Here is a 12,270-nt window from a genome sequence, read left to right on the forward strand (position 1 = left end):
AAATATGGCAGGGCATTGTATTCCAGAAACTTTTAGGATGAAAAATCAAGAGGACTTGTGGAGTAGCTGGGCATGTAGGAGGGTAACTGGAAAGAGTCACTGAGCATTAGCTCTGTTCTTCTTGGACAGCAGACCTAGGTACACCATGGTGAACAAAACAAACAAGAAACAAACTCTGCCCTCTCAGATGTTATATTTCATTGAAAGATGTAGATAAGTAAATAAGACACTACATTGAACCCATTGGGCTAAGTAGAACAGTGGGAGAACTCTTGTTGCTCAAAAATAGTGGGCTTATCTGAGATGCATTCTTTAGGGAAAAATATTGAGTTCTACTTTGAAGATACTAATACGGATTCAATTGTGCAGCACCGAAGGAAGTGGACCAGATAAAACTGAGTGCCTGTGTTTAAGGTAATAGATCTTGTTTTGAAAGTCAGTTGGTATAGTTTAGCTGATGCATGGAATAAGTGGGTTTATATCTCAAGAATGATATCTTAAGAGGTCATGAACAAAGATGGGAACTTGGAGAACACCATATTTTAGAGACATAGAGATATAAGAACTAAAACTGGACACTGCAGAGGCAATATCATGTATGTAGAAGGAGAATCACTTAAAAGGATGTCAAATAAGCCAAAACTGGAAAGAACTGCAAGAAATAGGGCCATTCATAGATGCATCAAATTCAAAGAAATAAGAATGAAAAAACAATATTGTAAAGTAATTAGCCTCCAATTAAATAAATTTATATTTAAAAAAAGAAAAAAGTTTTTGCTTTGGCTTCAAGAAGCTTGGAAATCTACACAGGTGTGTTGCAGTTATTTAAAAAATGCTTCGAAAGCAATGGAGAACATGAACAGATCATCCAAATTTTGACACAGTTGTTTTAATGAAGTACAACACAGAGAAAGATTGGGGGGGGGAAGTTCCACCCGGTATAACTCTTTATTTGGCTGAATTTCATTTGAGATCAATTGTACAAATATATATATTTGAAGGTTTTTTGTTTTTGTTTTTCTGAAGAGATGTTTTTGAAACATAGCATCTTACTTTTTTCTATCATTATCTTTTTGTTGTTACAAGGAAGATTGTATTTTAGGTATTCAATTTCTGGTGCCTAATCCATACATAGCCTTGACTAGACGGACCTTTGTTGGACTGCAAGGAGATCCAACCTAACGAGATCAGTCCTGGGTGTTCATTGGAAGGACTGATGTTGAAGCTGAAACTCCAATACTTTGGCCACCTCATGTGAAGAGTTAACTCACTGGAAAAGACTCTGATGCTGGGAGGGTTGGGGGCGGAAGGAGAAGGGGACGACAGAGAATGAGATTGCTGGATGGCATCACCGACTCGATGGACATGAGTTTGAGTGAACTCCGGGAGTTGGTGATGGACAGGGAGGCCTGGCGTGCTGTGATTCATGGGGTTGCAAAGAGTCGGACATGACTGAGCAACTGAACTGAATCCATACATAAAATGGATATGGATATTTTGTTTATCTAAATATTGTATATGAGTTTCTCTGGTGGCTCAGACAGTAAAGAATCTGCCTACAGTGCTGGAGACTCTAGTTTGATGCATGGTTCAGGAAGATCCCCTGGGGAAGGAAATGGCAATCCACTCCAGAATTCTTACCTGGGAAATCCCATCGACAGATGAACCTGGCAAACTACAGTCCATGGGGTTGCAAAGAGTAGAGGACAACTGACTGACTAACACACACATATAAATATATAACACTTTATTCTGACAATTTAAGAATGATTTTTTCTTAAGACAAAAGGCACACTATAACTCAGAGCCCTTACTACAGCATGTGTATCAGCTTATAACAACACGGCACTTGCCAATTCCCAATTGAGAGAAGCCAGGCAGCATGAATGCTTACAGAATAAATTAAAGTCACAGGAAAACTTACTCATTTAATTTGGTCCCAATTAGAGTGATCCTCCTCAAATAAAATCTGCTAAGATTAGTCATACCTAACATCTTTATGTCTTTATTAATAACACAAATGAACATAACTAAAGTGTACTGTTATGATCTTAATTGTAAAACACTGTCTGTTATAAATTGTCACAAATGATGAGTTATATATAACAGAGTCTTAAAACTCAAGTCACTGCTGCTAGATGCAAATGTGATGCCATATATGATTTCCTTCTAACAAATAAAAAGGGAAAAAGAGTCCTCCACGCAATATACTATTGTTTAGAAATTATTTACTAAAACTGAAATAATAAAATACCAACCAAAAAGAAAATATACCTCAGGTTGATTTAGGAACTTACAGAGCAAATTAAAACATATTTTAGCTGTTTTCAGACAAAAAGGCCAAATCAAAAAGTCTTTTGAGGGTAAATTCCTTCATTCAAAAAAATACATAAATAAACAGTTCTTTTTTGAAAACAAAGAATATATTTCTAAACCAACTGATGGGCTGGCATGATTCTTAACTATTATAATGAGAATGCAAAATTATTTTTACAACTTTTTTACAACTTCTTACAAGTTTAATTTGGCATATGCATATTTTTAATTCTCTTGAATTTTCTGAGATGAATGTTTAAATTTGGTCTTCCAAAATTATTTAATATATAAAAAACTGAGCAGAATATGACTTTTTATTTTGGTTTGTGCTTATAGACATGAATTTTAATTAACTCAGAAACAGGTGATAATAAGATTAGCAGCATATATAAAGCATGTAGTTAATAGAAGCAGAACTAGAGGCAGTTAGTGGAATTCGTGTTTTTTTTCCTACCGAAAAACTGAATCCTAAATACTAATTGTTTATGCCAGTCCAATAACTGCAAATATCACTAATAGCATCATTAAATCATCTAGCACTACATTTTAAGCAATAAATAGATTTACTGATTTGGTATTACATTGGCATGGTGGCTGGCTTATTAATATATTTTCCATGACTTTATATACACTGCTAAACTTGATTTTGCAACATTAATTTTGCCTGTTTTAGAAAGATTAGAAACATGCTAACTATGCCATAGGTACAGTGTCTCTATGCCGTACTCTTAAAATTACTCAGTGACTTCTAAGGTTTTTGATTATTTGTATGCTTTTAAGTGATAAAGAACTAGAAAGAGTTATGAAGTAAAAGTACTGTCCCCTAATGACTCCAAAAATGAAATATAAGAAATTTATTACCTCTGGAGAAGGAAATGGCAACCCTCTCCAGTATTATTGCCTGGGAAATCCCATGGACAGAGGAGCCTTGCAGGTTACAGTCCTTGGGGTAGCAAAAGAGTCGGACACAACTGAGCAACTAAACAACAACATGACTTTTTTATCTGAAAGATCTATATATTTTACCTTTCATACTTTATATTATCTAAAGAGTCTGGCGTGAATGTTGTTTTGAGAGTAGAGGCCGTGGACTTCTGACATTTCTTGTAGTTTATTTATTCATATAGAAGAAACAGTGTCTATCTGACATGTGATGTATGGAGAACGAATGAATTTGTTTCCTTCTGTTCTGTTTGCAATGTGTTCTTTACTGTCTTCCTGCCCTTTCATCAGTCCTTCCTTCTTTTTTTGGTATCTTCGTTTTTTAATTCTTTAGCAAAGATATATATGAAACTCCAAAAAAACAACAAAAACAGTAGCCTTTCTATTCTGAAAAGTGTATTTAAAAAAATAAATAAATAAAAGAGCACCCCCCAAAAAAATAAATAAATAAATAAAGGCATGCAAACTGGAAAAAAAAATAATAAAAAGATAAAAGTTTTAGGGACTGAGATGGTCAATCTTTATGGTCTACGAACTGCTTTGCACTTTTAATTAATATGTTAATGTCCCCAAATTTTTGTTGTTGTTATTGATTACATCTGTTGACATTCGTAATTTAAGAAATTAAAATGAGAAACTTGAAAACAGTTATTTATAATCCATTTCAAACTATCAGTAATGAATCATTGTTTGCTAGAATAAACATTTTATGAATATGTCTGTATTATTTTTTAAATAGTGAAGAGATTAACATCATTTTATGTTTGTCAAAAGTTAAAAAATATCTGCCTTAATAGAAGACAGATGGATTCTTGTTTCTGCTTCTGCATTTAATCTGTTTCAATAAATGTGACGTAGCTTCAGGAAAACCCCACTCTACATTCATGGGAGAATTAAAGTATAAAAAAAGCAAATACCATATTAGCCCTGTTGTAAACATAGTTTGATTTCATATACCTCCTAAAAGGGTCATCAACCCCCCAGATCCTAGGACTCCCTTTTCAGTCAGTTTAGTTCAGTTCAGTCGTTCAGTCGTGTCCGACTCTCCGCGACCCCATGAATCACAGCACGCCAGGCCTCCCTGTCCATCACCAACTCCCAGAGTTCACTCAAACTCATGTCCACAGAGTTGGTGATGCCATCCAGCCATCTCATTCTCGGTCGTCCCCTTCTCCTCCTGCCCCCAACCTTTCCCAGCATCAGAGTCTTTTCCAGTGAGTCAACTCGTCGCGTGAGGTGGCCAAAGTATTGGAGTTTCAGCTTTAGCATCAGTCCTTCCACTGAACATCCAGGACCGATCTCCTTTAGAATGGACTGGTTGGATCTCCTTGCAGTACAAGGGACTCTCAAGAGTCTTCTGCAACACCACAGTTCAAAAGCATCAATTCTTCGGCGATCAGCTTTCTTCACAGTCCAACTCTCACATCCGTACATGACCACGGGAAAAACCATAGCCTTGACTAGACGGACCTTTGTTGGCAAAGTAATGTCTCTGCTTTTTAATATACTATCAAGGTTGGTCATAACTTTCCTTCCAAGGAGTAAGCGTCTTTTAATTTCATGGCTGAAATCAGCATCTGCAGTGATTTTGGAGCCCAAGAAAATAAAGTCTGACACTGTTTCCACTGTTTCCCCATCTATTTCCCATGAAGTGATGGGACCAGATGCCATGATCTTTGTCTTCTGAATGTTGAGCTTCAAGCCAACCTTGTCACTCTCCTCTTTCACTTTCATCAAGAGGCTTTTGAGTTCCTTTTCACTTTCTGCCATAAGGGTAGTGTCATCTGCATATCTGAGATTATTGATATTTCTCCCAGCAATCTTGATTCCAGCTTGTGCTTCTTCCAGCCCAGCGTTCCTCATGATGTACTCTGCATATAAGTTGAATAAGCAAGGTGACAATATACAGCCTTGATGTACTCCTTTTCCTATTTGGAGCCAGTCTGTTGTTCCATGTCCAGTTCTGACTGTTGCTTCCTGACCTGCATACAGGTTTCTCAAGAGGCAGGTCAGGTGGTCTGGTATTCCCATCTCTTTCAGAATTTTCCACAGTTTATTGTGATCCACACAGTCAAAGGCTTTGGCATAGTCAATGAAGTAGAAATAGATGTTTTTCTGGAACTCTCTTGCTTTCTCCATGATCCAGCGGATGTTGGCAATTTGATCTCTGGTGCCTCTGCCTTTTCTAAAACCTGCTTGAACATCTGGGAGTTCACGGTTCACATATTGCTGAAGCCTGGCTTGGAGGATTTTGAGCATGACTTTACTAGCGTGTGAGATGAGTGCAATTGTGTGGTAGTTTGAGCATTCTTTGGCATTGCTTTTCTTTGGGATTGGAATGAAGACTGACCTTTTCCAGTCCTGTGACCACTGCTCAGTTTTCCAAATTTGCTGGCATATTTAGTGCAGCACTTTCACAGCATCATCTTTCAAGATTTGAAATCGATGGCATCACCAACTCTGTGGACATGAGTTTGAGTGAACTCCGGGAGTTGGTGATGGACAGGGAGGCCTGCCGTGCTGTGATTCATGGTGTCGCAGAGAGTCGGACACAACTGAGCAACTGAACTGAACTGAACTGAACTGGAATTCCATCACCTCCACTAGTTTTGTTCGTAGTGATGCTTTCTAAGGCTCACTTGACTTCACATTCCAAGATGTCTGGCTCTAGGTCAGTGATCACATTATACAAAGGACACTAAATAGCCAAGGAATCTTGAGAAAGAAAACCGAGCTGGAGATATCAGGCTCCCTGAGTTCAGACTATACTACATAGCTACATTAATCAAGAGAGTATGTTAGTGGCACAAAAAACAGAAATGTAGATCAATGGAACATGATATAAAGCCCAGAGATAAACTTACGCATCTATGGTAACCTAAATTATGACAAATGAGGCAAGAATATACCATGGAGAAAAGACAGTCTCTTTAATATGCCATGCATGTAAGAGAATGAAATTAGTATGTTTCCTAAAACCATACACACAAATTAACTCAAAATTGATTAAAGACCTAAAATGTAAAGCCAGACACTTTTAAAACTCTTAGAGGAAAAGACAGAACACTCTTTGGCATAAATCCCAGCAAGATTTTCTTGTCCCACTTTCTAGAGGAATGAAAATAAAAAGAAAAATAAGCAAATTGTTCCTAATTAAACTTAAAATCTTTTTCACAACAAAGAAATGATAAACAAGACAAAAAGAAAATCTTCAGGAACCTTCCTGGTGGGTCACTGATAAAAAAAACCCACTTGCCAATGCAGGAAACATGGGTTTGATCACTGATCCAGGAAGATCCCACGTGTGGCAGAGCAACTAAAGCCAGAGCCACAACTACTAAGCCTGTGCTCTAGAGCTCGGGAGCCACAGTTACTGAAACTATGTGCTGCGACTACTAAAGCCCATGCACCCTAGAGACCATCCTCTGCAGCGAGAGAAGCCACCACAATGAGAAGCCCACAGAATGCAGCTAGAGAATATCCCCCATTTCCTGCAACTAGAGAAGACTCCATGCAACAATGGAGACCTAACACAGCCAAATAAATGAATGAATAAATAAATAAGACAATCCTCAAAATGTGAGAAAATACTTGCAAATGAAGCAACTAATAAGTGATTAATCTCCAAAACATTCAGAAAGCTCATGCAGCTCAATAAAAAAAAAAAAAGAACAAAAACAAATAACTGAATCCAAAAATGGGCAGAAGACCTAAATAAACATTTCTCCAAAGAAGCCAAACAGATGACCAAGAAATACAAAAAAAGATGCTCAACATCACTCATTATTAGAGAAATGCAAATCAAAAGTACAATGAAGTATCACCTTACACCAGGCAGCATGGCCATCATCAGAAAATCTACTACCAATAAATGCTAGAGAGGGTGTGGAGAAAAAGGAACCCTCTTACATTGTTGATGGGGATGTATGTTTATACAGACACTATGGAAAACATAATGGAGATTCTGCAACAAACTAAAAATAGAACGACCATAACTCTGCAGTCCCACTCCTGGAATAAAACTATAATTCAAAAAGATAAATGCACCCAATTTTCATTACAAATGCCAGGACATGGAAGCTAACTAAATGTTCATCAGCAGATAAATGGTTAGAGAAGATGTGGTACATATATACAATGGACTATTAACTCAACCATAAAAGGGAACAAAATTGTGCTATTTGCAGAGACATGAATGGAACTAGAGGCTGTAATACAGAAGGAAATTAGTCAGAAAGAAAAAATAAATACCATATAATATCACTTATATGTGAAATACAAAAAAAAAATACAGATGAACTTATTTGCAAAAGAGAAATAGAGACACAGACACAGATGTAGAGATTTGGAGTATGGATACCAGGGGTGAAGGAGGGTGGAATGAATTGGGAGATTGGGGTTGATATGTGTATACTACTATGTTTAAAATAGATAACTAATGAGAACCTACTCTCCACCACAAAGAAGTCTACTCAAAACTCAGGTGAGCTAAATAGGGAAGAAATCCAAAAATGAAGGAGGAAATATATGTATATGTATAGCTGATTCACCTTGCTAAACAGAAGAAGAAAACACAATATTTTAAAGTAATTATATTGCAATAAAAATTAATTGAAAATAAAATGCAAAGCAGAAGATATTGAAATGTTGCCTACATCTGCATTTTCAACATATTTTAACAAATATTGTATTTTTTGAATTAAATTTTTAAATTAATTATGTTTAAATATATTAATTAATATTCAGTTCAGTTCAGTTCAGTCACTCAGTCATGTCCGACTCTTAGCGACCCCATGAACCACAGCACGCCAGGCCTCCCTGTCCACCACCAACTCCCGGAGGTCACTCAAACTCATGTCCATTGAGTCGGTGATGCCATCCAGCCATCTCATTCTCTGTCGTCCCCTTCTCCGCCTGCCCCCAATCCCTACTAGCATCAGAGTCTTTTCCAGTGAGTCAACTCTTCGCATGAGGTGGCCAAAGTATTGGAGTTTCAGCTTTAGCATAAGTCCTTCCAATGAACACCCAGGGTTGATCTCTTTTAGAATGGACTGGTTGGATCTCCTTTGTTTAAATTAATAATTAATTAAATTAATGTTTAAATATATTACATATGTTAAATGTGTTAACATTTAAATAAGATAAAAGAGATGCAGTATATTGCATGAATATTATTTTTTAAATACCAGATTTTTTGTCTTCTCTCCTAACCCATATAAATTTTATAGCTTAGTAGATGATAAAGGTGGCCCCTCAAAAAACATTAGCTCTGCTTTTCCATCGCTACCACAAATGGCAGCATGATTTCTATTACAGATAACTGATCAATCTTTATTCTTTACCACTCTCAGTTTTTGTTTCTTTTCTTTTATTTTTTTTGAGAAGTAACATGTTCAGTGCCAAGGGAAATGTCATGATTTTGCCTGAGCCAGTCATGGTGACTCTATGCCTCTGCTTGGGGCTGGTTGAGGAAAGGGCAATGACATATAAGCAAAGACTGCTTCAGAGATTTTATAAAAGATTTTCCTCCCTCATGGAGGCAAGGATGGCATGAGAAATGCTCATTTATTCCTCTTCACCCTTCCTTGAGCTGTGGGCACAGCCTGAAAATGTGGTTTCTCTAACTGTATCAGTCATATTACCCTGACCAAAGAATAAGCCAAAGGACTAAACCAAACTGCTTAAAAATGGTGGAATGCTTAATATTATGAAATGTAAAAGTAGAAATGTACAGATAATAATTCTTAATAATTTGCTTTCTTTGCTTTACTCAGTTACTTTTCATAGATTTTCTAATGTATTGCCAAAATTCTGTAATTAAATGACATTCCTATGAAATGTAAAAGCACATGAATGTTAACTAGAGGATATAACTATATGATTAATGAAAACAAAAGTATTTAATTATTATATTGTTTCCTATATTCATAGAGTATCTGGAGGCTGGAATTATACAGTTTTAGAGTTAGGAGCAGACAGCTTAAGGTGTCAACATAAAATTTTAAAATAACATAGCCTTAATCTATGAAGTCTATCAAATATAATAATTTAGAAAATTTTCACTTGACTCATTAAATTATTATTAATTGCACAATAGGTTTGTAATGTACTTGGTTAAAAAATCCTTTAGGCCATAAGGCATTAATTAAAACTTCTTAAATTAGTAACAAGTCTCTAATCAAATAATTTATTTTGAGGAAACAAGAACATGATTAAAAGCTCCTTCAGGGATTCTTCACTACCCCTGTGACATAATAATGTAATTTTGAATTAGTAATAAAATACTTAAAATTGTGTCAAGTTTTTGTTTAGGAAAATAGTATTTCTCTTATACTTACTATTCTTATTTTCTCCATCTTTAAACATCTGCTATTCACTCTGAAGTTGGTGGTTGGTTCCTCTCTAGCTCTTCTCTGGTCTATCCTTAAAGCAACCTCCTCTTTTCTTTAGAAAACATAAATCTGATAGGCTAGTCACTTAAAATACTCAAATTGCCTCTCATCTCTGAATACACTACAGTATGATTCAGTCATATATGATTTGGCTGCCACCTCTCTTCTTCACTCTTACTTCTTTCCATTCAGAGATTACCCTTTCCCTACTCAACTAATGATTCCTCTTGAAATCCCTGTGCTAGAAGTTATCTCTTATTCCAATGTGCGTGCATGCTAAGTCACTTCAGTCGTGTCCAGCTCTTTGTGATCCTATGTACTGTAGCCCACCAGGTTCATGTGTCCATGAGATTCTTCAGGCAGAAATACTGGAGTGGGTTGCAATGCCCTCTACCAGGGGATCTTCCTGACCCAGGGATCCAACCTGTGTCTCTTAAGTCTCCTGAGTTGGCAGGCAGTTTCCTTACCATAGTGGCACCTGGGAAGCTTCTCATGGTCTACATTTTTACTAAATTTGGCGGTCACACTTCTTCATTTTTGTCAGTCTATTATGTATGAAATAATATCTCATGGTAGAGGAAGCTGATTTATGATTTTGTTCATTTTGTACAGGTTTGCCCTTTATAGCCTTGCTTTACATTTTTTCAGATCCAGATTATTTGTCAGCTATATGTACTGCACATATCTTCTCTTTGAGAATGTGGAGGGTATTTTTTTTTTAATTCTTTATCTATAGTATGTTGGATAAACCAGTTTTCTTACATGTAATGAATTGAATATTTCAAGATTTTCTGTTAGTGTTAACAATAAAATGTATTCATCGACACCTGCTACTTGTGCTGAAATGATAAGATATACTTTTTATGCTGTTTTCTAAAATGTTGTGGATTTTGTTCATTGTGCACAATTTTTAAAAAAGGTTTTCCTTTCACACAGGTGTGTGTTTCACGAATTATTTCATTTTTCCCATAGAGAATGTTTTTTACAAGTTAAATTTTTAAGAACCCCATACTTCCCATTCCTCAGTAGTACCTATTTTTTTGTCATATACTTGTATGCACTCTCATATATGACTGTTTCTGGGATCTCTATTTTTTCCACTGACAAATTGGTAATTATTCGAGTCAATATCACACAATTTTATTGATATAGTTTTATAGATCTTTTTGATTCTGATAGGCAAAACTTCACATATGAATTTTACTTATCAGAATTGTCTTGGTTATTCTTATTTATTTGTGCTTCTTATACAGTATATCTTACCAAGTTGCTCACAAAACTTTATGGTGGTTTTGTCTATGACAAATCAAAAAAATTTTCTCTACAAATGCATGGTATACAGATTGTTTGAATTTTTCCTAGTTACTTTTGTGTTTGTATTGTATTTGCTCTTAAACTTCTATGTTTTAAGTTATGTTTTGACCTTTCCTTCTGGTGCAGCAATTATAAGTATCATTGCTAATATGTAGAAATACACTATATATTTGTTTTGCATCTTCTTAAGTTACTGAACTCACAATAAGCCAGTTGTAGGGATTTTTTTTTTTAAACTTTTAGATTACTGTAGTTTCCTATAGATAATCATATCATCTGAAAACAAGGACTGTTGTGTTGCTTCCTTTTCAATCTGTATGCATTTTTATTTCCACTTTTTGCCTTGTCTGTTGTTGTTCAGTTACTCAGTCTTGTTCTAATCTTTGCAACCCCATGAACTTCAGGCTTCCCAGTACTTCACTATCTCTGGCCTTATTGCCTCGCTCAAAATTCAAGTACTATGTTGAATAACATCCTTGGAAGGAAAGTTATGACAAACCTAGATAGCATATTAAAAAGCAGAGACATTACTTCGCCAACCAAGGTCTGTCTAGTCAAGGCTATGGTTTTTCCAGTGGTCATGTATGGATGTGAGAGTTGGACTGTGAAGAAAGCTGAGCACCGAAAAATTGATGCTTTTGAACTGTGGTGCTGGAGAAGACTCTTGAGAGTCCCTTGGACTGCAAGGAGATCCAACCAGTCCATTCTAAAGGAGATCAATCCTGGGTGTTCATTGGAAGGACTGATGCTAAAGCTGAAACTCCAATGCTTTGGCCACCTCATGCGACGAGTTGACTCACTGGAAAAGACTCTGATGCTGGGAGGGATTGGGGGTGGGAGGAGACGGGGACGACCGAGAATGAGATGGCTGGATGGCATCACCGACTCTATGGACATGAGTTTGAGTGAACTCCGGGAGTTGGTGATGGACAGGGAGACCTGGCGTGCTGTGATTCATGGGGTCACAAAGAGTCGGACACGACTGAGTGACTGAACTGAACTGAACTGATGTTGAATAAGAATGGTGAGAGACAATACTTTTGCCTACTTCCTGATCTTGTGGAAAAGTCTTTTTGAACATTAAGTATAATGTCAAATGTCAACATTTTAAAGTGTTCCTTATTAAATTAATGAAGTTTTCCTCTATTATAATTTTCTGATATTTTTGAAAAAATTAATACTGAATTTTATCAAGTGATTTTTTTTCATTAATTGAAATGATTATGTGTTTTTCCCTCATTAGCCTAACAGGGTAGATTATATTGATTGAGTTTTGAATACCTGGCCAGTTTCAGATGCATAGAAT

The sequence above is a fragment of the Moschus berezovskii genome, chromosome 14 (assembly GCF_049115385.1).
Source record: "Moschus berezovskii isolate FMDL1 chromosome 14, NW_MosBer_1.0, whole genome shotgun sequence".
Taxonomy (NCBI): domain Eukaryota; kingdom Metazoa; phylum Chordata; class Mammalia; order Artiodactyla; family Moschidae; genus Moschus; species Moschus berezovskii.